The sequence below is a fragment of the Triturus cristatus genome, chromosome 5_1 (assembly GCF_964204655.1).
Source record: "Triturus cristatus chromosome 5_1, aTriCri1.1, whole genome shotgun sequence".
Classification (NCBI taxonomy): Eukaryota; Metazoa; Chordata; class Amphibia; order Caudata; family Salamandridae; genus Triturus; species Triturus cristatus.
This window is the reverse complement of record NC_140587.1, coordinates 1,010,836,869-1,010,864,821: the sequence shown is the minus strand read 5'-3', so window position 1 is coordinate 1,010,864,821 and position 27,953 is coordinate 1,010,836,869. Positions and strand designations below refer to the sequence as shown.

General features: G+C 47.1%; 1 protein-coding gene and 1 long non-coding RNA gene across 3 annotated transcripts in view; one reads left to right on the top strand and one right to left on the bottom strand.

Annotated features, from left to right (window-relative positions):
- Positions 1 to 27,953, bottom strand: part of LOC146832786 (kinesin-like protein KIF17) — a 930,557-nt gene that overhangs the window by 318,130 nt on the left and 584,474 nt on the right. The gene's annotated exons all lie outside the window — the stretch shown is intronic.
- Positions 10 to 21,481, top strand: LOC146832788 (uncharacterized). Its single transcript, XR_014961606.1, has 4 exons — positions 10 to 65; positions 346 to 493; positions 14,474 to 14,574; positions 19,358 to 21,481. It is a non-coding gene; the product is annotated as an uncharacterized LOC146832788 (long non-coding RNA).

The following is a 27,953-nucleotide window of genomic DNA, read 5'->3' as shown; positions in this document are numbered from 1 at the left end:
TGCAGTGTCTAGCACACGTTGGTGTTCCCGGTCGACTGCTCTATTTTGGGCATAGCCTATTTGAGGTTGTAGTGTTCATAATAGATTGAAAATCTTTGTCTCTCTCTCTCTCAGCCCCTCCCTTTTCCTTGCATTGATGTAATCTTAAAGCTTAGTATACTGCATGGTTTAGCTCATTATATGAGATGTGTCTCTTATACATCTGATTATCTATTCAGATTGTACGAAGTTATTTGCTGATTGAAACTATGGTTTTGACATCTTCTTGTTTAAGTTTGTTCTTAAAATAAAAGTGCCACTCCGACTCAGTGCCTACATTTCACACAAGTGTCTTATTGTTTTTAGATAGCACATTTATAGGGTGAGAAAACACCCTGCAACAGCTGGCAACCACGAACAAGGCAGTGTGGACTTTCTAAAGGCTGCAGGGACTTGGGACGTGCCAGACACTGCCTTGGGTGCCTTCTCCTGACTGCTACCAGCTCTTGCCCGGGTAAGCCAAAGACTTTTTATTTTTCTTTAATTAGGTGTTTGGCTGTGGTGGGGCGAGTTCCAACAGGTGCAGTTCTGTTCAAAGTCTCTATTCCCTGCAGACTACTGTCTTGCAATGCAACAGAACCGCTTTTAATGTTACACTTGTATGTTTAGGCACTGACTCAGGCATTCTTGTTCCGTTTCATACATTTCACGGTTGTGGTTTGTGAGTTTCATTTTTTTCCCGTCTCATACATTTCACGGTTGTGGGTTGTGAGTTTATTTTGCAAGTTTTGGAAACTTTTGGTCTGGCAGCTCTTCGGAAATAGCATAGTCCAGGGTGCAAGACCCTGGAAATACAATAGCATAGTTCAGGGTGAAATACACTGGAGAGATAGCATAGTCCTTGGTGCAAGACCCTAGAGAGATAGCATAGTCCTGGGTGCAGGACACTAGAGTGAGAGCACAGTCCTGGGTGAAATACCCTGGAATGTTGACCCTGTGTTTATATTGTGGCAAATACAGGAGAGTCTGGCAGCTTTCAGCTTTTACCGATTCTGATCCACTAACAGATGTTCGCATGACATACTCAGCTTATGTTTTTTTATAACGCGAATTAATTGCCAACATTCTGCAAGGACTGGGAGGGCTCTTATTGCATTAAGTAAAAAGTGGTTCTTCACCGAGGGGAAGTCGTTCCTTTCACCACCCTTCGTTGTGGTTTCCTCTCCTTCTCAGGCACAGCCGAACTGAACACCCTTCTACCCCTCTTTCAATATTGTGCATCATACCATCTGCTTTTGTCCTTTCAGCTGCATGCATTGTTATTCTTTCTGTTTTTAGTTTATTCTATTGCACAGGCTTTGTTGGTTAATTTTTCTTGGCCCATCTGCACGGCTGCATGCCGCGTTTCTCTACTTCTCTCTCTCTCTCTTTCTCTCCGTCTACATCTCCCAAGTGACTGGGTTGCGGTTCTTTCTCACATCGGTGCCAGGTGGTTTTCTCTATTGTTTAGCGCGATCTAATATCTAGGTGTGCCAGTATATTCCACCTGCTTTCCTTTATTGTTTTCTTTAGCAAGATCTAATACCTAGGTGTGCCAATGTCTATGTATATCATGTGCATGTTTCTGGTTTTATTATGTTGTATTATCATTAGCACATGGTCCCCCATCTCCTGTCCTGCCCCTGCCTTCTGAGTAACTACCTTTCCTTCTACCTTTCTCCGTCTCCGATGTTCCACCTAGCTCCCCTTAACTCAGTACTCCTCACTTGACATTGCTACACCTAGGGTCTACATTCGTCATGCACTCCTGCCTTTCTGCCCCTGTAGTCCTGGCGGTCTTCCACTTGACGATTCTGTCAAGTGGTAGACAGAGGGGGGAGGAGGGATTTCTCATTCGCTGTTATTAACCACAACACTGCCAGTCACTCCTGTGCACTTTTTCTGCATGATATGAACAATAACCGCCAGGAAACCATTGATCTTATTTTGCATTTAGTACATGGTAGGGCAATTGCTGTGTTTAATGCTAACACAGACCGTATTACCCCATTCACTGAATATCAGTGACCTACTGTCCATTGTTTGGGACATCCCAGGGGTAACTTTCACACCAACAACAGAAGTCCGACAGTCTGTACTACCTTTAGTTGAACTACCACCTCCTGGCACTGCCCACACGCATCCCCCGCCGCTTCCTGATACTACACGCCCGGATCTGGTCTGGCCGAATTATTCATCAGACTCCTCCACTGACCAGAATATATAAAGAAACGTGGTATGGAGGAAAAGATATAACAATATTTTTGAACAAGGACACTTTTAATTATCCTTTCACATGTAATTAAATTCACTTCTCATTTTCTTTGTATTTGTGCTGAGCATATACAAAAACATATATTTACAAAACAAAACCTCTTTACAAATAACAAAACTACGCTACTGTCCTAAACATTAATTTTCAAGTGTGGTTCCACCCTTCAATAGTGTGGACAACTCCAGAGGGCATATACATTGCATGAGAAGTATCAATGTCCCCACAAATTCTAAGACAATCCAAGGTTGTTAAATCCCAACACAATCAAATTATTTTGGGTCCCTCTGTAAAACCAAAATGTCGACGCGGTCGCGTTTCAGCCAATCAATTCCTTTTGGCCTCTTCAGGACAAGGAAAACAGCAGCAATCTACATTAAAAAAAGAGAAACACTAAACTAACATATAGATTACATAAACACCTATATACTCTCCAATATATATGCAGGTCCTTGTCCCCAAACGTGAAAAACAGACCACAAAGCCCACCACAAATGAGGATATTCAGATACACTGAATAGAGGGAAGTGATTATAAGTCAATAATAAGTTTCGTACCAAAGAATATATATATATATATACACCATAAAAAAGATATATAAATAGTGCTTCAGATCTCCACCACCGTCCAATATATCACGTATATACACTTCCAATCAATTTGAAGGTGCCAGTTATTCTAAGAGGGTCCTGTCGTGGACAACACAGAGAAACTTGCCCAATGTGGTCACATACTTCTCGACTAACCTTAGGCTGGTCCCTCTACTCAGCATACCAAGCGTAAGTACTGTACAATAGCCAGGAGTGGGACGCAGGGGATCCACCCCCTATTCCATCTCTATAGCAAAAATGATGATTTTAAATACCGACTGATCACAACTACATAAATGATCACATAAAAATACTACCTAAGGCTACATTCTTCGTACCTTTATTGAAAAGTCAGCTGGGCTCCCTGTTCGTGTTCTAAAGTCAAGATTTCTTCCGTCGTGATTACACGCTGGTTCGGAAAAACAAACAACAAACGGAGACACAATATATGTCAAAAGGCACTACGGAGTCCAAGTATATATTACTCAATTGCGTCTTCTCATCTCATTCTCTTACCTTGCTTCTCTACCCTCTCCTTGATTGCTCTTCCGCATCTATCGGCGCTAACTCTCGCTACGCGAGTTTGTTCAGGAGAGCACTATCTGCAGCATATTTCCGGGTACAGAAAGTAACGAAGGACTAAAGGCCTCCAGAAAATGAGAAGGAATGAATCGGCCATATTGTAATAATTCGTTTATAAAGGCAGTGAATATACCACAATTTGACCAACTATTTTACTAGCTCCTCTCTAAATTAATTGGGTACATCAACATGATGGTTGTATTTAAAAATGTAATGAACTGAAAAATTAAATATACCCTTAAAGAATGCATAAATTGTTAAGAAATATATTAGGTATTAAGGATAATAAAGATAGAGTAAACCAGAGAGAGAACACCAAGATTATACAAAGTGCACGAAAAAACCCCAAAAAGGAACCTGTATGCATAAAGGCTCACAATCTAAAACCACATACTAATGTGCACATCTATCCACAGTGTCTGTACATGTAGGGTAATCTCATGACACAATATGGTGCATTCACTATCCAGGAGCTTAAGTTCTTTATTCTCATATAGAGATACTACTGGATCAATGCCCAAATTTCATCCTTGTCATTTAGGCCATCGATTGCTGTACGATATTTCTCAATAAAGCGCGCTTCCTGACGATTCAAGGTATTTTGCCAAAACTGTCCAACTGAATTCGTCCTCATTGTGGCCAATTTCCACAAAATGCTGCACCAATGGGGCACCCACTGACCAGACCACACGCCCTCACCCTCTTTATATTCACCAGTTCGTCTACTAGTGATTCACGATTTCTGGGAGTCCTCCTCAGGATCCGCCTACTCTGTGGCATCCTCAGAGGAGGTCAAGACTCCAGATATTATCCTCCCAGCCTCACCTATATCGTCCACATCCAGCTCTAGTGGTACAATACAACAAGCAGACTCTCAAGAATACCATTCATCACTGTTAAGAGCACTCCTAAGGGATCAGTCACAAGACACGGAGCACATGCCTGCTCTGGAGGCAGACTGCACTACACCAGACAACACTAGGGAATGAGCACAGCACCACAGATTGTTGTGTACTTAATTAACAATCACGTCATTGGTCTTTCAGAAGGTCATCCATCTTCATTCATTCTGGCAACGCCCTTAACCAGCGCTGTCCTCCTCACTGTGTTTCAAGATTTAGCATTCGACTGCACCCAAGCACAACTACTGAGGCTAACAATAGTACCCACCTATGCTTCCCAATTACATCCAAGAACAGCTCTATAAATCAAACTAAGTATGACCACCCCATTGCAACATGTCCTCAAAAAGTTCACAGGCCAAGAGCAGCACCTAATTAAACATTGTAGGGAGCTCCATCAGCACACGAAGACTTTAACACACCCCTGGCCGCCAGAAGGTACGTTCGATCGTGCTATATTAGATCATGCCACTACCTTCTTAGAAGCCAAGTACTCCGGCATCAAACTACAGAAACGCAAAGATACCCTAGGATTGTGGCGTATCTGTAAAGAGAACGCTGAACCAGTACTCATGCGGACGGCCCCCCGCCATATCATATAAGTGGTATGTACCCCGTTGAACTACTGGCGAACTCTGTCACCCTCCTCGAAAATATAGACTTGACCCCTACTACAAATGAACTACCAGCTGTTGGTTCCATTCCAATACCAGATAACAATTCTTCTCCACAGCATCCCCCAATAGACAGTAGCTTAATGACCACAGTCCCAGCACTGCGACCTCTTACCAACCCCAGCTCAATGATAGAAGCTGTGGTACCAGGACTGCCAGGCCGGATAGACGCACAATTCACACTGAAGCTTACACCAGCACCAAATACTGCAGCACAACAGCAAGATGAGGATGAAGACTCTGACAAAGCCTCTCACGCATCATCTTACTGCTCACACACTAGCTCCAACCTCTTCCTTGCTGACGAACAGCTACAACTTCCAACGCCGCGCCGCTCCCTCCAACACCAGCTGCCATCAAGCAGCGCCACATTCCAGCCTATTCTGAACCTCCCAATTACAGACCAGCAGTTCAGGGACAGAGCGCAACCATTCCCTGAGACATTTGACAAGTACATTTTGGCAAATGGAGAAGTGGCCCTAACTTGAACAAGAGCATGGACAGTGTTACACTAGGCGACCCCCACACGGACATACTACACAGAAGTCGGTCACCCAGCCCTACTGGCCAGGCAGGGGCTATCCAACGTGTGTCAATGAAAGTAGAGCAGCTGCATGATGCACTTGCTGACATGTTTAGTAACGTAGACCTTCTAGAACCATAAAAAAGGCAAGAACAGACACCTCACCACAAGAAACACTGCAGGCACCCGCTCCGGGGGAAGACCAGGCGGTTGCAATATCACACAGTAATGAGGCCCTTGTGACGCCGCTGCTTCTAGAATGACCAGAGAGCTGCGATAACTAGCCAGGACGATCTCCCTGTGCAAGCACCTCTGCAGACATTGCCACCAGCACCAACATATACATTTCACTCGCCACCCAGGCCCACGCATACTTTCATGCACACAACACCACAAAGGGAGCCTCAAGATGCAGAGGAACAAGTAACAAGAAGGAAGAGCAGACGAACAGAGGTAGAACGACTACAAGTGTGGGGGACACACGGCCGGCCGGATGACATTTTATATGACATCTCAGGTACAGCCTCTATGCATGCCACTAGGTTGAAAAACATACGTAACATGTATCTCAGTAGGCAGTATGCACCACAGAATAATGGCCTAACGCCAAATGAAATAGTAATACTTGGGGAAGAATCAGACTTCTATGTCAATCCCTTCACAGACGATTTGGCAGGTTCGACAGAATCGCTGGAACCACAAATGATCCTGTGGCTACGAGTAGGGTCCTTTGAACCACAACATATGGCAACAGCAGCCAACTGCACCCTACACGGGGAGGGAGATGCAGACTGGGACTATGGTTACATGACAGCAAGTTTAAAGATTTGGCAAAAATATGCGTGCCAATATGACCATACACGGTCCACTTCAGCAGGCACCAGAGTGACACATCAGACGCCACTACTGTTCAAAAATGCACATGACCCCCCATTGTATGCCCCATGGCAACAAATGGACAAGGACAATTTGAAAAAACAATTGCCGCCACTAGCAGAGGGCCCTGGGAAATCGATAGCAGCCCTAGAGAAAAACACTGCTGGCGTCAACTTAGCCATAGGTGACATTAAGAGCCTGCTCACCTCCCGTATAGGAGAAGAAGCAGAAGACATATTAAAAAGCATCCATAGCAAAATAACACTCACTGGGACAGCACTCGACGGTGTCGCATTTAACAAAATACGACCCTTTGTATGGTCCCACTTGCGCCGCAACCCTGACGTCCCAGGGTCCCTAATGTCACAAACGATGCAACAGAATGAAGATCCCGCCAAGTACATTTCCCGAATGAACGAAAAATGGCATCAGGAGTTAGGGGAAAAATGGAATGCAACTGGAGGAAACTGTAGATTCTTCTGCCACACAGTTAAGAAGGGACTGCCCACTGAGGTACAGGAAAAGTTAGATGGGATAGTGTCAATGGAATGCAAGCCAGGGCCTGAAATACAAGACCATATCATTAACTTCTGCAAAAAGAAGCAAGAACAGGACAAGAATAGACAGTTGGCTATCGAAAATGCAGCTGCGAAATGAGTACAGCAGAAACTTAATAGGAAAAAAGATACTCCAGTTACAGTCATGCTAGCAACACAAGTCAATCAGATGACGGCAGTTACAGGATTTCCCCAGGTTGCCATGAATGCAATGGCAGGCAACACAAAGGGAGCCCCTCCATAAATACAGACACAGCCCATTTACAACACTGAACAACAGCCGTTCAAAATAACAGACAAAACACGGCAAGGAACACAGGGATGCAGGGTAGAGGTAGAGAAATGGGACAACAGAGATTCAGACCACAGCCACGACCTCCCCGTCTATTATTGTCAGAAACAGGGCCACATGCAGAGAGACTGTCGTACTAAAATGCAGGGTCGACTAGTCACGGGGCCTTCACAGCGAACACCCATCCAATTCCAACAACAGCAGCAGATGCCGCCACAGCCAATTCAGCCCCAAGTACTATACTCCTATCTCCCACCAGTCCAGCAGTAGCATAAGCAGCAACAAGTGCAGCTTCAGGCACCAGCAGTAGTCAAACTAAAAGCACCCGTTCAACAGGTACAGACACCAATGCAGGAGCAACAAGCACCTGTATACCAGGTGATGCCCCAAGCACAAGCTCTTGTGCCCCAGAGGGGCACAGTGATTCCGTCCAGCAACTCATTTGCGCAGGGCACCATCCAGCTATATCAAGCATGAGGAGACAGCCCACAGACAACTCTTGTGTGCCCAGTTTTATCGTGTACAATGAATGTTGAACAGGACCCCAATGCCTTTGTCACGATAAACAATAAAACGTACAGCTTTCTCATTGACACAGGCGCTACTTACTCCTGTATTACGGGAGGAACACTGCCCATTTCAGATCAGATAGCGGACACACAGGGATTCTCTGGGGCATTAGCAAGGGTCCCCTTCACTAAGCCAGTACCAATAGAAATAGGAGGTCACTTGGTGGAACAAAAATTGTTCTACTCACCACAGTCTCAAGTGAATCTCCTAGGGCGCGACCTCATGGCAAAATTGAACATGACAATTCACTTTGACGAAAAAGGCACTATAATCTGCTCAATACCAGGCACACCCTTGGCTAGAATGATGGCAGTCACTGTGGACTCCTCTTTGAGCGATCAGGTAAGGGCCCGTCCAGTGGATGAGCACACCTTTTCCGCTGCAGTACACACCATCGTTGCCATCACTCTATAACTGAAAGGCCACACTGTTCAACTACCGAAATAATTCCTTTTCAGACCTTAAGTGCCATGCTCACAAATATCGACAAACACATGATCCTAAACATACACTGTCTTGAAGTAACAACTACATACGGGGCCTTCCAAGCATTTGATGATAGTGCTCATATTTGGGCCTGCATCATTTTCATTCAACCAGGAGGATTAGTAAGAGATATTTCAGATGATCAACTGTTTGGGCCTCCTGAACGTTATTGAAAGAGTGAGATTATCTACGAAAATGCTATCCCCATCTCAGTGACAGTGGAAATCAGAACACCCACTGCTGACCAACATTTTGACTTCATACGTGAAGCAGATTTAGCTCAGGTTCCAGTGAACATTTGGACTATTGGCCAAAATGATGTAGGCCTCATTCACTCTGCTGCCCCGTTCAGAACAACACTGAGACCAGGTGCCATACTACCAAGAGTTTGGCAGTATCCCTTGTCCAAGGAAGCAGAGGAAGGTATTGCCCCCACCATACAAGCATTACTGGATCAGGGAGTAATATACCCCTGCACATCTCCTTGCAACAACTGTCTGTTTCCGGTGCGGAAATCTAAGACTAATCAATGGCGTTTGGAACATGATTTACATCCCCTTAACAACATTGTGGTACCAGAATTACCAATAGTCCCAGACCCATCTGTTATTCTCACAAAAATTCCTCATGATGCTCAGGACTTTTCTGTCATTGACCTGAAAAATGCCCTTTTCAGTGTCCTATTACACCCAGATAGCCAATACCTGCCCTCCTTTACATTTCGCAATATTCAAATGACCTATACAAGGTTAGCACAAGGCTATTATGAGTCCCCCAGCGTCTTTAACAGAGTTGTCAAAGCTGATTTATCGAATTTTCGATGTGACAGCACCCTGCTGCAATAAGTCGACGACATATTGCTCTGCAGTCCCACAGAGCAACAATGCAGAAAGGATACAATAGCTCTGCTCACAACATTAGCACAAAGAGGATACAAGGTAGACAAACAAAAGCTTCAATACTGCCAGAAAGAAGTGCACTACCTTGGCCAATTACTTTCAGCATCAGGACGACGAGTCACACCAGATAGAGTTGAGGCAATCAAATGCACCCCTGAACCACAAACAGTCAAGGACATGCAGAAATTCCTAGGATAAGTGAATTATGTTTGTCAGTGGGTCTTTGATTTCTCTACCATTACTGCCCCTCTGCTGAAAGCCGTTAAAATGGCCAAAGACAGACATAACAAGTTAGATTGGACACATGAAATGCGGACCGCGTTCACACAGCTAAAAGAGGAAATAACAAATGCACCAGTACTAGGGTCCCCTGACTACACCAAGGAGTTCTACTTGTTCACTCACTGCCATGGCCAAGTCATGACTGCAGTGCTTACCCAAAAATATCCCATGGGCCACAAGCCCATTGCCTACTTCAGTGACATGCTGGATTCTGTAATGACAAGCCACTACCCGTGCAAACAAGTTCTAGCAGCAGCAGCAATCGCTGTTGAGAAAAGCACCCCCATAGTCATGGGGTACCCATTAACTCTTTACACTGAACATGCCGTCTTTGCAATAATACAGAAAGCCAAGACAACACTAACTACACAGAGAGTATCAGGCTACGAAGTCATACTATCATTGTCCTCTCTGAAGGTTGTCTAGTGCCACACAGTAAACCCTGCTACGTTCTTTGTCCACCCCATCGACACCTCAGATGATGACCCTCATGATTGTGTCACATATTCACCAGATGAGTCAGGAGCAGCAAAAGAGGACCCACTGCCAGATAGTACCGTATTTTTGTTGATTGGTCTTCCACCACTGATCAAGAAACAGGGATCAGATACACAGGAGCCGCAGTAGTTAAGAGCACGGCAAAATGACTCCTCTGACTCCTTAGGCATTGTACAACAGATTACATTACCATCACATTACTCAGCCCAAGCAGCAGAGCTAGTGGCATTGATTGCTGCCTTAAACAATGGGGAAGACGACCGCATCACCGTTTACTCCGATTCTGCGTATGTCACAACAACTACACACTACAGCATCTTACTCTGGAAAAGGCGTGGATTTCTCAAATCCGATGGTACACATGTCACCCACAAACAGTTACTAGAAGAACTAATAGTTGCACTAACACTGCCAGCTGAGGTAGCTGTAGTCAAATGTGCAGCACACACAAATGGCCAAGACTTTGTCTCCAGAGGTTACACTCTGGCAGACTGGGCAGCTAAAGCCACCGCCAGAGGACCCCCACCTACAGTACCGCCAGAAGGTCAGCACGCCCCCATCCTGCTTGCCCAACACGTACCTACAACAGTACAAAAAGACAAACAGAGTACAGATGAAGACACTCCTAACTTACCGCCTACCTACACTCTCAACAGTACACAACAATATGATCACATTGCATAATTACACCTCAGAGAAATACAGGAAAGTGCACCAGATCAAGAGAAAGAGTTATGGAAGAAGAGGGGAGTACAAGATCTTGCTGATTTTATCTATTGGCAGACAATGACAAGAAAACATGTCATGCCACAAGCCTTATTGCAAGTGGCATTAGATCAGTTACATCTTCCCACACATGTTTCTCGAGATAATATGTCCACAACCCTACAGACTGATTGGTCCATCCCCAATGCCCATGAACTAATACAACTTTTTGTTAATAAAGGCCTCATTTGTCAACAATACTCACCAAATCCCACTATGAAAACAGTTGCCTCCACAATGCCAAAACCTAAAGGCCCATTTAAAAAACCACATTGATTATGTTGACATGATTGATAGATGCCAAAATTACCGATACCTCATTGTGGTAGTATGCCCATTCTCACGCTGGATCGAAGCTAGACCATGTGTTCACTGTGATGTCAAAGCAGCAGCTAACTTCCTGCTCCGTGAGGTCATTTCACGCTGGGGTTTGCCAGACGCGATCTGTTCAGACAACGGCAGCCATTTTCCAAATGCCATCTTTTCCTTTCTAACAACAATGTTAGGGATCAAACACAAATTGACATCAGCATATCACCCACAAAGCAATGGCATTTGTGAGTGCCTTAATGGCCTGCTCAAAGGTAAAATAAGAAAGATAAGTGCCACAATTGGAAAGAAATGGCTCTATTGCCTACCAATTGCCCTCTTTGCGCTTAGAAACTCTCCAAGTTCTGATCACTATCTATCGCCCCATCAGCTTGTCTCTGGACGATCCATAAATATAGCAGTCCCATCTACTAGGCCCAAAACAAACAAATAAAGAAAGCTCATCTGAAATTGTAAAAGCTGAATTGTATGAATATTTGCGTGCACTAACACGTGCAGCGCAGTTCCTTTCTACTTAGGTATCCAAGAGGAAGGAGAAGGGCTCCATCAATCCGGAGCTTCCGCCAATTCGCCCTGGAACTTTGATATTTATTCGAAAAACTGTCCAACGCTGGAGGGACCTCAAATTCGACGGACCGTTCCAAGTTATTGACTCCTCGCCTACAGTGGTCCGCATCGCCCAAAGAAAGGCATGGATTCACCGCAGCGACATCAGAGTCGACCCTGCACCCCCTCAACCCCAGACACCGGAATAGAGGAAGGATAACATGCTCCCATTACCATTGAACGAGGACAACACGTACCCATTCACTATCGAAGAAGAAGACGATAAATCAGTGTGGTAGTCTACGAATTGGATTGTCGCCGAAGCACAGAAATGTCTTATGCAAAGCTATGTATTTGTATTTGTGATGATGCCTCATCACCGACGGAGTGCGCGCACTTCTCCAACATGGCGGACGAAGAAACCCCAAGAGGAAGCGGAGATAGCGGTCCAGATGCTCACGCCAGGATGGAAGCAGTGCGCCACGGGGGAGGGGCTAAAAACGCTGTCTTCGCGCTACGATGGGCGCGCATGGAGGAGAAGGAGAAGCTCTTGGCGGAAGGGGACACGGCGGGAAAGCGAGAAGCAGAGGACACCCAGCAGGAGGAGACACCACGACGGCGGGACCGGTCCGGACGAGAACCGAGGACCCACAAGGACAACCGCTCTAGGAGCAGCGCCCTCAAGTCCGGTACTCCCACAGAGGAAGAGGAGGCTGCGACTCCCCTTCCCACGGCCCAGGAGGGTCGTGGGCTTAGACAAGTTCCGGGCTCTTCCTTGTTTTGGGGCTGGTGGGCGGGCATACGGGGCACGACACTCTGATCACCGATACCCTCCGTCACTTAGGCACCACACAAGTAGGGTTAAGGTGACGATAGCACTAAACCCCCCCCCTGTTACAACGGTTCAGGAGAGTGTCCTTTCTTTTTTTTTCTTCTTCTTCTTTGTGGCTTTTTTTCTGCTTGCTTTCCCATCCGGAGGAGACGGGTCCCAGTATCCGAAGAATACACAAGAGTCTTCCCAATCAAGACCTTCCCCCCCCCCCCCAAAGAAGGAAAAAGAACCTCTCCAAACTTAGTGACACTTTGTTGTAACACTTAAAAGACAATACCATCATTTGCTGAACGCTACTCCCCGCCTTTTGTTTTCCTTTTCTTCCTCCCTCCCCCCCCCTTTTTTTGTTGAGGTCAGACTCTGGTCATCCTGGAACGGACAGATACAGGTTTTCCCCGTGTAAGAAAGGACTTTTAAAAAAACCAAGTAATACTCTCCTGACTCAGGTCTGAATTTTATCTTTTCCAAGGGTTGATAGATCACGACCGGGGTGGACCAAGATCACAGTGGTGTTAGAAGTGGGATACTTTGTCTAGCCCATCATGACACAGTCCATCACCATGGAGTCTGTGGTGACTCAATTGGAAGAAGGCCAACGCCACCTTCAGCTCCTCTTTGAAGAACAAACAAAAATAGCTCAACAAGAAAGGGAAGTCTTACAACAAGCCCTGAAAGACCAAGCTTCCCTGATGGCTTCCAACCTACAAGCCCAGGACATGGCCATCCTCAGATTAACAGACGCTATAACAAACGCCCGGGTAAACCCCAACGTGCCCAGTTCCGTACTCCAAAAGTTTCAGGAAGGGGATGACCCCGATTATTTTTTTTACGAATTTTGAGAGGGTTGCAGCCACCGCCGATTGGCCCCGAGAGAGATGGGGGCAATATGTCGCTCCCCTACTGTCTGGGGCACTACAGGCTGCATTTCAGGCTGCCAACCCGGACGGAACAACCCCCTATGATGTGGTGAAAAGAGCCATCCTGGAACGCCTAGGCTGCGACCGAGAATACTATCGTAGCAGGTTTCGCAAGGAGAAGTGGTCAACTGGGGATGATCCCAGAGTCCTATATTACAGGATAAGGGACCTAGGAAACCGTTGGTTATGCCCAAACTCCTCCACCATGGATGATGTAACAGAACAGATTTACTTAGAACAGTATTTGGATGCTCTTCCCCCCTCCCACCCGGTCCTGGGTCAAACACCATCCTCACCTAACCATCCCTTTAGCAGTGGACCTGGCATGCGCATTCCATAGGAACCCCGAGTTTAAGCTGCATTCACAATGACCTCCTTTCTCCAATCCTAGACCTCCCATTAGGGTCCCAGAGGCCAAGACCCCATCCCCTATAAGACCCATATCCCGTCCAAACCAAGGCATTGCAGCACTACAAGGACCGCAGTGCTTCCACTGTGCCGAGTGGGGGCACATAGCCAGACAGTGTCAAGCACGCAACCCTCTCCAAGAAACCATGGAGGTGGGGTATACACGGGGACGTGTATTAGTCTCTGGGCAAAGCCCCTCGACCTTTAAGAAAACCATCCAAGTGAAGGGCAAACCTGTAACAGCCTTACTGGATACAGGATGTCACCACACCGTAGTTAGCCAGGACCTTGTCCCTGAGTCCCAGGTTCTCTGAAAAGAGTATGTCCAAGTCACCTGCGTGCATGGAGAGAAGAGGATGTATCCTCTTGCAGAGATACTGCTTGAAATCAATGGAGAGCCCCAACTAAGGAAGGTGCGGGTCGTGCCTTCTCTACCTGAAACCGTCCTGTTGGGCACCGATCTCCCAAAGTTTCAGGAATATCTTTCCACCCTCATATCCCAGTCCTCCATGGTAGGTTGGTTGAACCAGGCCCCGTTTTCCCAAGAGAGCATAGATGGACCCAAACCCAGAACTCCAAAAACACGTACAGAGAAGAGAGAGGAACGAAAGGCATATCTGGCTGCTCACACTACTTCTCTTCTTTTCTCCATAGAGATTCACCAGTCCCCTGGCCGGAACTTTTGGGCCGCACAGCGCGATGACAACAGTTTGAAAATTGCCTGGGAACAAGACCAAGAGGATCACCCCGACAAGGTAGGCCCATTGTTCTGTGTTAAGAAGGGTTTACTGTATAGGGTAATTCGGGAGGCGGGATACAGGAAGGAACAGCTGTTGGTTCCAAAACCTTTCAGGGAACAGGTGTTAGACCTGGCCCACAGCCGAATTGGGGGGGACACTACGGGAAGGAAAACACTTTGCGATACCTTTTGGATAAATTCTACTGGCCTGGGGTCTATCGAGAGGTGGCTAGATATTGTGCCGTGTGCCAGAGATGTCAGATAGTTAACCAACCCGTCCTTCCCAAGGCTCCCTTACACCCACTTCCAACCATAGACATACCCTTCCAAAGAGTAGGGATGGACCTAGTGGGACCCCTCCTGCCTTCCTTGCGAGGTCATCAATATATACTCGTGTTAGTAGACTATGCCACACAATACCCTAAGGCAATACCCCTGACCAGCATGACCACTACGGCTGTAGCCCAGGCAATGATTTCTTTCTTTTCCCGGGTAGGCTTTCCCCGTGAATTGCTTACGGACCAGGGAACCCCATTCGTCTCCCACCTAATGAAGCATATTTGTGGAATACTAGGCATTAAACAGATACGGACCGCGGTGTACCACTCCCAAACCGATGGTATGGTTGAACTTTATAATAAGACGATAAAGACTATGTTAAGAAAACAGTAGATAAAGCAGGTAGAGACTGGGACAGACAGCTGCCCCTGGTTTAATTCGCTATCCGCACCCATGCCCAGAAATCCACAGGGTTTTCCCCGTTCGAACTGTTGTTCGGAAGACAGCCCCGTACCCTTCTTGACATGGCCAGGGAACAGTGGGAAGAGGAGGAGGATGAAAGTAAACCCCTCCTGCAGCACAGCCAAGGGTTGCGTGATACTCTAGCAACATACGAATATGGAAAGAGCACAGGCGACACAAAAGAGGTATTATGATAGAGGCACAAAACTAAGGGAATTCAAGGTGGGAGACCCAGTACTGATCCTTCTTCCCAGCACCGAAAAAAAATTACTAGCGACCTGGCAAGGCCCCTACAAGATACTAGAAAAGGTCACGACTGTCTCTTACCGTGTAGTGGTTCCCCATAAAACCCAAACAGTTCAAACGTATCACATACATTTATTGAAAGCATGGGAGGGCCCCCAACCGACATCCCCGAAGAAAGACGCACCAATACTACATGTCAGCCTTACTCAACCCCTGGATATCCCCCTTATACCCCCATCCGGGATGGGAAAGGAACCTGTAAAATTAGGTGCCCAACTCTCCCCCACCCAAACCCAGCAGATACAGACCTTATGTAGCATGTATACCAATGTCCTATCAGGAAAACCAGGAAGGACATCCCTAGTAGAACACAAAATAGACACTGAGGGTGCTGAACCAGTTAAGGTGAAACCCTATTGCATACCAGCCGCACGCAGACAAGCCATGGATCAAGAGGTGAAGGATATGCTAAAAGCGGACATCATAGAGCCCTCACATAGCATCTGGTCTTCCCCAGTCGGTCTCGTTCCTAAACCGGACGGGAGCATTCATTTTTGCATCGACTTCCGCAAAGTAAACGCTAGATCCAAGTTCGATGCTTACCCTATGCCCCGTGTCGATGAACTAATCGAGCGACTGGGAGAAGCAAAGATAATGTCCACAATTGATCTCACAAAGGGTTATTAGCAAATACCCCTTGCTAAAGAAGAGAAAGAAAAAACGGCCTTCTCAACCCCCTCGGGTCATTATCACTTTAAGGTCCTTCCCTTTGGCCTTCATGGCTCACCGACCACCTTTCAAAGACTGATGGATGTCCTCCTAAAAGAGCACCAGGCCTATGCTACGGCCTATCTGGATGACATTGTCGTCCATAGCCCGGACTGGGAAACCCACCTTATACATCTAAAGGCGGTCCTAGACACCCTGAGACAAGCCGGTCTCACTATTAATCCCCATAAAATGACCATTGGAACAGAACGCATACACTACCTCGGTTACGACATCCAAGCGGGAGAGATTAAGCCCCAGATGAACAAACTTGAGGCCATCATCCGAATTCGACCTCCAACCAATAAGAAAGACGTCCGTTCCTTTCTGGGATTAGTGGGGTATTACAGACGATTTATACCTTGCTTTTCGGACATAGCCTCCCCTCTTACTGATCTCCTAGCTAAAAATACAACAGGAAAATCCTTCCATTGGTCCCAACCTCAGGAACGTAGCTTCACTCTCCTAAAGACAATACTATGCAACGCCCCGGTTCTCACCTGCCCTGACCATACTAAAACATTTGTTCTTCAAACCGACGCTTCAGAGAGAGGGCTTGGGGCTGTTCTATCCCAACCAGACAACAAAGGCGACTTATGCCCGGTCCTTTTCCTAAGTAGGAAACTACTCCCTAGGGAGACCCGATACGCTACAATAGAAAAAGAATGTCTAGCCATCAAGTGGGCAGTGGAAGCCTTACAGTATTACCTCCTTGGTAAACGATTCCTTCTTTTGACCGACCATACCCCATTGACCTGGCTCTCTATGCATAAAGACTCAAACCCAAAAGTACTGAGATGGTTTCTTCCATTGCAGCCTTTTTCTTTTTGTACCTTGCATGTCCCCGGGAAACTCCAGGCGAATGTAGACTACCTCTACAGATATCCTGTGACTGAATGGCCCATGCGTCCATTCCTGGATGGAAGGCAATGTGATGATGCCTCATTATCGACGGAGTGAGCGCACTCCTCCAACATGGCGGACGAAGAAACCCCGAGAGGAAGCGGAGATAGTGGTCCAGACGCTCACGCCAGGACGGAAGCAGCGAGCCACGGGAGAGGGGCTAAAAACGCTGTCTTTGTGCTACGAGGGGCGCGAATGGAGGAGAAGGAGAAGCTCTTGGCGGAAGGGAACACGGCGGGAAAGCGAGAAGCAGAGGACACCCAGTGGGAGGAGACACCACGACGGCGGAACCGGTCCGGACGAGAACCGAGGACCCGCAAGGACAACCGCTCTAGGAGCAGCGCCCTCGAGTCCGGTACTCCCACAGAGGAAGTGGAGGCTGTGACTCCCCTTCCCACGGCCCAGGAGGGTCGTGGGCTTAGGCAAGTGCCGGGCTCTTCCTTGTTTTGGGGCTGGTGGGCGGGCATACGGGGCACGACACTCTGATCACGGACACCCTCCCTCACTTAGGCACCACACAAGTAGGGTTAAGGTGACGGTGGCACAAATCCCCCCCCCCCCCCGTTACAACGGTTCAGGAGAGTGTCCTGACAGCTTTCTTTTTTTTTTCTTCTTCTTTGTGTTTTTTTTCTGCTTGCTTTCCCATCTGGAGGAGACGGGTCCCAGTATCCGAAGAATACACAAGAGTCAGCGGGCTTCCCAATCAAGATCTTCCCCCCCCAAAGAAGGAAAAAGAACCTCTCCAAACTTAGTGACACTTAAAAGACAATACCATAGTTTGCCGAACGCTACTCCGTGCCTTTTTTTTTCCTTTTCTTCCCCGCCCCCCCCTTTTTTTTTGTTGAGTACAGACTCTGGTCATCCGGGAATGGACAGATACAGGTTTTCCCCGTGTAAGAAAGGAATTTAAAAAAAACAAGTAATACTCTCCTGACTCAGGTCTGAAGTATATCTTTTCCAAGGGTTGATAGATCACGACCGGGGTGGACCAAGATCACAGTGGTGTCAGAAGTGGGATATTATTGTTGGAGTGGCACTCGCTATGTTTACTTGGTACGCTGTTATTTTTCATTGTATTAGTACAAAGGCTTGTATTTCTCAAACTGAAGCTGCTAACACCACTATGTTTCTTGCAACACCACCCCCTCTACCAGCCGCCACATATGCTGAAAAAGGCCCCCATAGTAATACATTAGGTCCAAAGCCCACCAGTATGCGCCCTAGGTCTCCGACTCCTCCCCCGGTAGAAAATAATACAGAATGGGACAGTACCGTTGATCTCACAATACGCCCCCCACTGTTGTCCCGCCGACGCAGAGAAGCCCCACCATCCTGGCTTCATGACACCCAGAGGGCCGCCATCTACTCCATCTTGCAACACCACACGCCCCCACTCCAGATACAAAATCCTGACGAGTCAGCAGGGGACCATGGGGTCCATAACTCCCGATTAGATAACTTGTGGTATTAAGATATGGCAGCAGCTGGCAAGCAAATCACAACCAAACATGCTTTGTGTGTTCATTATATTCCCCATGCAGTAGACGGCAATAGACTGGCTTTCCCTAGAGAAGTCCCACCACGCACTGCCAAATGCGTTTTACACTTCTCTGTCTCCTACAAGGGCAAGTCCAGATCATTTCGGCTGACATATCCATTATATTTGTGAACACCACAGACTTGGACTACATCCACACCAAACACAAGGTTATCACTGACACATCTGACCTTGAAGAGGTAATAAAGGATATGTGCAGAAGACGAATTCCTGACATGGACCAGAAGGCACCTGCCATTAGGAGGCGTGGATACATCACAGTATCATCACCTGTCGCAGTATGCGATTGAACAATACCCCACGCCCACCCATGCCCATGTCAAAATAGGACTGCGATGCGCCTATGAGCGCAACTTTATACCCATAATAGGTGGTATAATCCTGGCTACGTGTCGTGCAAAGACGCATCCTTAGGCGCCCCCTTGCGTAGACTCAGATTATGAAGACGGGGTTGACTGGGAGGTTGAGGATGACTGTGAACAAATATGATATCAGGAAAGTGGAAGATACACCTGGGGTGGGGAGAAAATGTTCAAACCAAAAATAGTATTCAAACTAATGTCACCTCTTCTTTGTTTCCTAGGAAATGGCACGGTACGTGTTGGGCGCAACAGGGAATGCAACAGCACTTTTTTTATTTGGATATGCAGTTCAGCACCTCCAGTCTAATGGACCTCTACTGGGCTTGCGGGGAACGCCTCTAGCTCCAATTGCCTCCTCAATGGAATGGACTGTGCACCTTGGTGAGCATGCATGAAGTTCACCTGATCGATCCAGCAGCCAATATCTCCCACATCCATTCACATCCAATGACAGGCGACGTCACCTTACTCCACCAACACCGGCGGACTGCTCAATATTTTGCCAATTACCCCTTTGTTGAAATTCCCCAAGAATTCCGCCTCTTTAATGACGCCCAAGTATTTTTCGGGGGGCCTCGTCCCACTGTTCCAGACAAAAGCAAATACACAATGGCCCCAGGTGAGCCGCTACGAAGCCATGGGGGCCTTCAACAGTACCAGGGATGGGCTAAATGCTATCAAGGAAGAACTACGCCCCCTGAGGCTTATGGTTCTAGAATACCGGTATGTCCTAGACATTTTAAAAGCAATGGAGGGTGGAGTATGTCGCAAGATTAGAAAATCCTGCTGCACGTTCGTGCCAGCAAACGAAACGGAGAATGGCTCCATCACAAAGGCCATTGAGGACTTGACCCATATAGGAAAGAAAATGGTTGATTAAGGAGGTTCCAGGGCAGACATAGCCACTGACTGGTTCAATTTTAGCTGGCTGCCCTCATGGCTGTCTGCCCTCCTAAAAAATGTTGTGCCGATTTGCGGCATGCTGTTGCTTCTGTGTTGCGTCGTACAGATAGTGTGTCATTGTGTAAAATGATTCAGCACTAAAATAGTAGGGATGAATTATGCAAGTGCAGGAATATACAGGAAGGCAATGCATGAGGACCGTGGACCAGGGGGTGGGAATGGATTAGCACGATTAGAAATAATGAAGCTCCCAACGTCTGCCTCCCACTTATTACAGACCCCTACTGAAGCCCATTACAACGTACCTATCGCTCCCCCACTTTCCCCTGGGAGACACCTAATAAGGGAGGATCCTAGCACGGATCGTTATGAATGCCTAGGTGACAGGCCTGAAGGAGAATATGTCGAATTAAGATCAAAGCTAGATAAGCAGGACAAACCGTGTCCCTATGTTAATGACACGCCTTGGATGCCCCAACAGAATAAAGGGCCAGACAAGTTTTGTTAAAAAATGAACATGAAGAGGGAAATGAAGCAGGGTCCCGTTTTACCATATACATGCCTTAAGCCATTCCTGCCCTACACCTGCAGCATGAGACCCTCACACAGGCCCTACCAGCCAGAATATAGGAGTTTGTTAACTTGACCACTCTGTCTATAACACTCACTAGATACAATAGGCCCAACACCCACCTAGGAACATGCACGTCCCTCTTGCAAAGAAGTTATAGGCCTCAGTTCACTGTCATCTTGATAAACAAAGTTACAGAGGCCCCACTGGTCTCAAATGTGCATTTTTGTTGTACACATCACAGTGAGCCAGCACAGACACTAAACACCCCTTAATTAGAGCAACAACATGGGGCAAGACTTGGGTGGAGGCCAGCTGGTACATCTCATTGCTTCATATCTGATATCTGATGTTTTTCTGCTAGCTTTTGAAACTACGACAGCAACTTGCCATGAGAACATGACCTGTAACCTTTGTATAAGTTCTGCTGTTAAAAGTTTCCGAGCAGTGATGCAAATTGTTTTTGATAAATGTCTAATTTCATCATGATCTACGGTCAAGCATCAGTTGACCTTCCGATAACACCTTTTGCACCATGGTGTTACGTCTGGATTTTTAATATTTTGACGAAGTAACTGAAGGTTTGCGGTCAAAAGCACCTTTTAATGTTTTGATCCTGTGGTTAATAGTTCCGAATTAAACAAGAGTTCCGCTCCAATTTGGGCATAGCCTATTTGAGGTTGTAGTGTTCATAATAGATTGAAAATTGTTCTCTCTCTCTCTCTCTCTCTCTCTCTCTCTCTCTCTCTCTCTCTCTCTCTCTCTCTCTCTCTCTCTGTCTCTCATCCCCTCCCTTTTCCTTGCATTGATGTAATCTTAAAGCTTATGATACTGCATGGTTTAGCTTATTATTTGAGATGTGTCTCTTAGACATCCGATTATCTATTAAGATTGTACAAAGTTATTTGTTGAGTAAACTATGGTTTTGACATCTTCTTGTTTAAGCTTGTTCTTAAAATAAAAGTGTCATTCTGACTCAGTGCCTACGTTTCATACAAGTGTGACAAAACCACCCTGCAACACTGGCCAAGGCGTAACAGATTTTAATGCAGAGAACGACTCAGTGAGAGATGGTCCTTTTCTTAACTGCCCTTCCCTTCTCTTCTTTGCTCCCACGTATCCCACAAAATGCTGGTCATTCACCCGGTACTCTTTTGTGCGGTCAAGGTCGAACGACCATTCTCTTTTTGGGTCCAGTCGGTGGAGACGCTCCTCTTCCTTAGAGTGATGTGGGGGAGCAAAGAAAGTGGGTAAAGTAATGGATTGACCCAGATGGAATGGGGTCACCACCTTTGGTAACAATGATGCCCTAGTTCGAAGCACCACCTTGTCCGGAAAGGACATAAGATAAGGAGGCCAGCTGGATAATGCCTGCCATTCACTCATCCTCCGGGCCAATGTAATTACCATCAAGAAGGCTGTTTTGATGGGCAACAGCCGGAGGGGACAATTGTGCAAATGCTCGAAAGGAGCGCACATCAGGTAAGTGAGGACCAAATGAAGGTCCCACTGTAGAATAACAAAGGGCGTGGGTGGAAATAAGTGAGCCAGTCCTTTCAGAACTCTATTTACAATAGGAGATTTAAAGAGAGAGGGCTGGTCTGGCAGCTGCAAAAAAGCAGACAGAGCAGAGACGTAACTTTTGAGAGTTCCCAAAGCAGAACCCTGCTGGGCAAGAGTTAGAATGAATAAAAGGACAGTAGAAAGAGAAGCAGAAAGTGGGTCAATGGACCTTTCTGTACAGTATAATACAAATTTCTGCCAACTGCAGGCGTATACCGTCTTAGTGGAGGACCGCCTGGCCACCTGAATAACGTTACAGACTTCGGGAGGAAGGTCAAAAGCTATCAACTGTCACCGCTCAATCTCCATGCATGGAGGCACAGAGCTGACAGGTTCGGGTGGAGAACCCTACCCTGCTGCTGCGATAGAGGATCCTCCCGATTGGAGGATTGACACTCATGCTCAGAAGCTCTGGATACAAGACTCTCCTCGCCCAGTCCACAGCCACATGAATGACTTGAGCCCGGTCGCTCCTGATCTTCTTCAGAACTGTGGGCAGGAGTGGTATGGGTGGAAAGGCATACAACAGGCCTGAGCACCACTCGCGACGAAACGCGTCGCAGAGCGATAGCCGCCTTGGAAACTCCAGCACGCAGTACTGCGGACATTGCGCGTTCTCTTCGGAGGCGAACACATCTAGCCAAGGTTCTTGCCACTGCTGAAAGAGACCTTGCGTCACCTCCGACTGGAGATGTCATTCGTGATCCTGAAGGCATCGACAGCTGAGATCGTCCGCCCTGGCGTTCAGAGAACCTGCCAGGTGTTGAACCAACAGGGATAAGCCCTGCTGTTCCAGCCATGTCCAGAGACGAAAGGCCTCTCGACAATAGGTCCACAACCCCACCCCGCCCTGCTTGGTGCTGTGCCACATGGCGGTGGTGTTGTCTGTGAACACCTGCACTACCTTCCCCTTGACAGAGGTAAGAAACGCTTTCAATGCCAACTAAATCGCGTGGAGTTCCAACAAGTTTCTGCCGGACGCCAGTGACCCCTGATCTCCACCTCTCTCATGTGGCAGCCCCATCCCAGAAGTGACACATGCGTCACAATTGTGAGATCCGGTTGGGGAAGGGAGAGAGGTCTGCCGTTGACCCAATCGCGGTTCGTTAACCACCACTGCAGATCTGCCGCAGTTCCTTCTGAGATCTGAACCACGTCGGTGAGATTTCCCCCATGCTGTGCCCATTGGAACTTCAAGTCCCACTGCAGAGCCCGCACACGCCACCTTGCGTGTCTTACAAACAGGATGCCATGAGGCCCAACAGCCTCAGAGTCAACCTCACTAAAAATCCAGGATTTTTGGCTTAAACATCGGAATCATATCCTGAATATCCTGGACTCGCATCTCGGAAGGATAAGCCCAAAACTGCACTGTGTCCAGAACAGCTCGGTTGAAAGGGAGCATCTGAGAAGGAGTCAGGTGTGACTCCGGCATGTTCAAAGAGAACCCCAGCGAATGCAGAAGGCTCACTGAAATAGGAAGGTGGGAGACGACTGCCTGGGGCGAAGCTGCCTTTAACAGCCAGTCGTCAAGGTAACGGAATACCAACACCCCTAACCTGCGCAGATGAGCTGCAACCACCTCCATCACCTTGGTGAACACCCGAGGGGCACTAGTAAGACCGAAGGGGAGCACGGTAAATTGAAAGTGCTAGCTGCCTACCTTGAACCGCAGGTAACGCTTGTGGCTCGGCAGGATGGGAATGTGAAAATTCGCATCCTGCAGGTCCAACGCTACCATCTAGTCTCCTTGGTGTAGGGCAGACAAGACCTGAGCCAAAGCGAGCATTCTGAATTTCTCCTTTTTGAGGAAGAGATTGATGGGTCGCAGCCTCTTGTTCTTCTTTGGAATCAGAAAGTAGCGGGAATAACAGCCACTGCCTACTTCTGAAACCGGGACCCTCTCTATAGCTCCTTTGGCCAAAAGAACTATAACTTCCTCTTGGAGAAACTTTAAATAATCCTGCACCAGCAATTCCTGACTTGGCGGGATATGAGGAGGAAAAGAATGGAAAGGAAGAAAATAGCCCTCCTAGTCGATCTGCATGACACACTAGTCTGTTGTTATAGATCTCCAAGCGGGGGGAGACGATGACAAATTCTCCCATCCACTGGAGTAGTGTGGTCCTGCAGAATCAACCTAGGACTGCTTGGAGGGTGCGGCTGCTGGGGACAATGTGATAGACGACTTCTGGCCACCATTACGAGGACGTAATGTACCGCGTCCATGTCCACGCGCAGCTTGGGTAGTCTGAGCGAGATGTTGGCTAGGATAGTGCTGGCGCGGCTAGAAACCCATTCCGTTGCCACGAAAGGGGAGAAAGGAAGACTGGCCACGAGGAGGGGAGGAGAGGCCCAAATATCTGGCCGTAGCTCGAGAGTCCTTGAACCGGACAACTCTGCATTTTCCCGAAAAGGGCGGGTTCCATCAAAGGGCATGCCCATCAAATTGGCTTGGACATCCCCCGAGAAGCCACTTGTACGAAGCCAGACGTGGAGTGTCAGGGCCACCGTAGTTGAAATCGATCTGCCCAGTGAATTGGTTTTGTCTAAACCACACCATATAGTGCATTTTGCTGCATCTCCCCCGTCTTTGACAGCTTGGGAGAGCACAGCCCGGGCCTCCTCCGGGACTTGTGGCAGCACCTGTGCAACCATCTCCCAAAGAGAGTGGGAGAAACGGCCCAATATGCACGCGGTATTCACCGACCGCAATGCCAGACTGGAGGAAGAAAACATCTTCTTCCCAAATGAGTCCAGTCTCTTGGATTCCCAATACGGAGGGGAGCAAGGGAATGCGCCTTGGGACGTAGAGGCCTGCACCAACAAACTTTCAGGGGTGGGGTGTTGGCTTAGGAACTTTGGGTCACCCAGAGCTGGCCGATGGTGGCAAGCAATCGTCCTATTCACAGGAGCCCCTGTGCTAGGCTTGAACCATGTTCCTAGAAGGACATCCGTAAGTGCCTCATTAAAGGGCAATAGGGGTTCAGAAGTGGAAGCCCCAGGCTGAAGCACTTCGGTCAGGAGATTAGTGTTGAAATGCACGGAGTTCAGCTCCAGTCCTAGGACTCAAGCTGCCCTCTAAACCACCATGGCATAGGTCGCCCCCTCCTCTGTAGCCACTGTAGGTGGAGAGAGCATGCCAGTGTCTGGGGAAGTATCCAGACCACTGGTTTCCCCAAGTTCCCCATACCAGTCCTTTGTCTCCTCAGAGACATCCAGGTTCTCAAGAGGGTCTCCAGACTCCTCCCAGTCCTCTCCTGAGCCCAGCACGTCCACAAAGTGCTCAGGCAACAACATAGAACCCCTGGGTTATGTCGACATTGGAATCGGTGTCGCTCAATGCAGTTCCGGCTCTGTGTCGTCGGGGATGAGGATGGGGCTTGCGCCACCAACGGTCATCGGCGAAGTTGTAGGCACCAGCATCAGATTCGATGCCGGGGAAGGTCGTGTTGGCACGACTGACGTCGATCCGGGATCAGATCCCTGAGACTCCTCGGGTGCCAACGGCATCGCACCCAATAGGGCCCCATCCAACCCCAGGGCTCACCAACTGGGTTGTTCCGCTCAAATACACAGCACATGGCCTCGTAAAACTCTTTAATTTGAGCGGGAATCACTCCAGCTCTGCAGAACCGTGCCTAGAGCCTTGGTGCTCCTTACCTTTCTCAACGACAGACGCGAGTTGAGGTGAAGTCGAAGTCGGCTTGGTCTTCTTCTTCTTGTGCCTCTTCCCCGAGTGTCCAGAGGACCTCGAATGGGAGGAAGAGGACTTAGGGCTCCGTGAGCGGTCCCGGGACCTCCTCTTCTTCGAACGGGACTGTGACCTCCTCTGAGTCTAGATTGACGGTGTCGACGGCCGGGCCGCAAGTAACTTCATCGCTCGCTCCCTCACGGTCTTCGGGGCCAATGCCCTACAGTCTGAACACGACCTTGTATCGTGGTCGCGTTCAAGACAACACAGACATACGCGGTGGGGATCGGTGACCGACATCATGCAGGAACAAGTCCTGCATGGTTTAAAACCTGTCTCTCTCGAAGAAATCCCTTGCACACAAAGTTGAATCCAAAAATATCAACAAAAGTTGAGAAAAAAACTGCCAAAAGCAGCAGAGTGGTAGCTCTTCCCGGATCAGCGCTTAACTGGCGCGGATAGAAAAGAACTGACATTCGCGCGCCAGGGTGGCGCCTATATAGGCACCACAACGAAATAACCAACGCTGCCGACGACGTCACCCTGAGCCGAATGCAGCCACCCGACTTTGCGCGCAAGGGGTATTGCTCGGCACAAGTTTTCGGATCCAGCCTAATGCATGGGAAATTCAAAGGTAAGGAATCTGCAGCTAGAAGTCCCTATCAGATAACAGCCTACTCAGGCCCAAAGACAACAAATTCTCTTAATATGCAATACTTTCATAAGTGAAAAATATACATTTAAACAAGAATTACATTTATCAAAACAACAAGGCATGTTTTCTGTTACACCTTTAAAGCCTTTCCCATCCATTTTAAAAATAAACAGAGCTTGGTAGAAATTTACACTGTAGTACCACACTATATACCAGGCTGGCTTCAGATATTGATAGTTTTTTCAAGCAAATGGTATGCATCCCTGGTACTATCAATCAATCAATCATGAATGCTTTATTCGACAACTTAATGTCATAAAAGTAAACATTTCATTCAATACTACAATTCATTTTAGAAGCCATCCTAATATCAGCTCGGTAGGCAGCTCATAACAATCCATGTAAAAAAGGAACTTAATGGGCAGGATTCAAAAATACAAGAAATGCAAAACTACAAGAGTCTTTTCCTATGATCCGTCTTATAGAACTAGAGCTTTGTTAAGCATACAGTACGAATTTTGTATAAAGTGCCAAATGTAGTTAAAAAAGGTCATAGATTAAAATAGCACGTTAGTCCTCAAGATAAAATTTCAAAGTGCAAAAAGGCAAACATATTAAAATACGAAACTTCAATTTTCTCTCCCTATAATATATCTTAAAGTGCAACGTTTTTTATAAAGTGCAAAATGCTAAAAAGATATAATCCATACGGGACAAACTACAGAAATTTCATTCCAGACAACCATATAAAGGCGTTATTTAAGGTGCTACGTGCATATAATACAAACTCATAGTTTTATGATGATCTCTAGAATGTTGACACATTGTGGGCCTCCTAAAAACAATCCTTCATATGAAAATCATTATTGCTAAAATCACGGACCTATAAAATTCCATGACAACATTTAAGAATCTAAACAATAATCAAGTGGCAAATATCTGTTTTTCTTGATCCTCATAGCAGCAACCAAAAAACACGCAATATTAAAAATTTCCCATGGAGTGTTCAATGTCTGGAGATAGAGTAATGCTGGTCTAACCTGCAGGAAACCCCTTCCTCTCAAAATGGGAATTATATACTTCTTACGGATATCAGTATAAAAAGGACAAAACATCATAAAAAGGAGGGTATTCTGGGAAGAAAAATTATCACAATGACAAGGAACCGTATACTCGGGGTTACACCACTCCTGGAAATCACCTAATGAAAAAGGAACCAAATTAAAACGAAACCTAGTTATAAGCCAATGATGGAAGGGCTTATTTACTATGACCAAATATGGTTCAATACAGATATTCGTTTTTATTAAAAAATGGGCCCTGACTAAGGGTTTATGCAACTCTGATTCTTTCCTTTCTGCAGACAATAAATTCTTAAAATTTGTTTTCACCCACCGCACATCCTCCCTCCGAATCTTTTCAGGCGCTTTA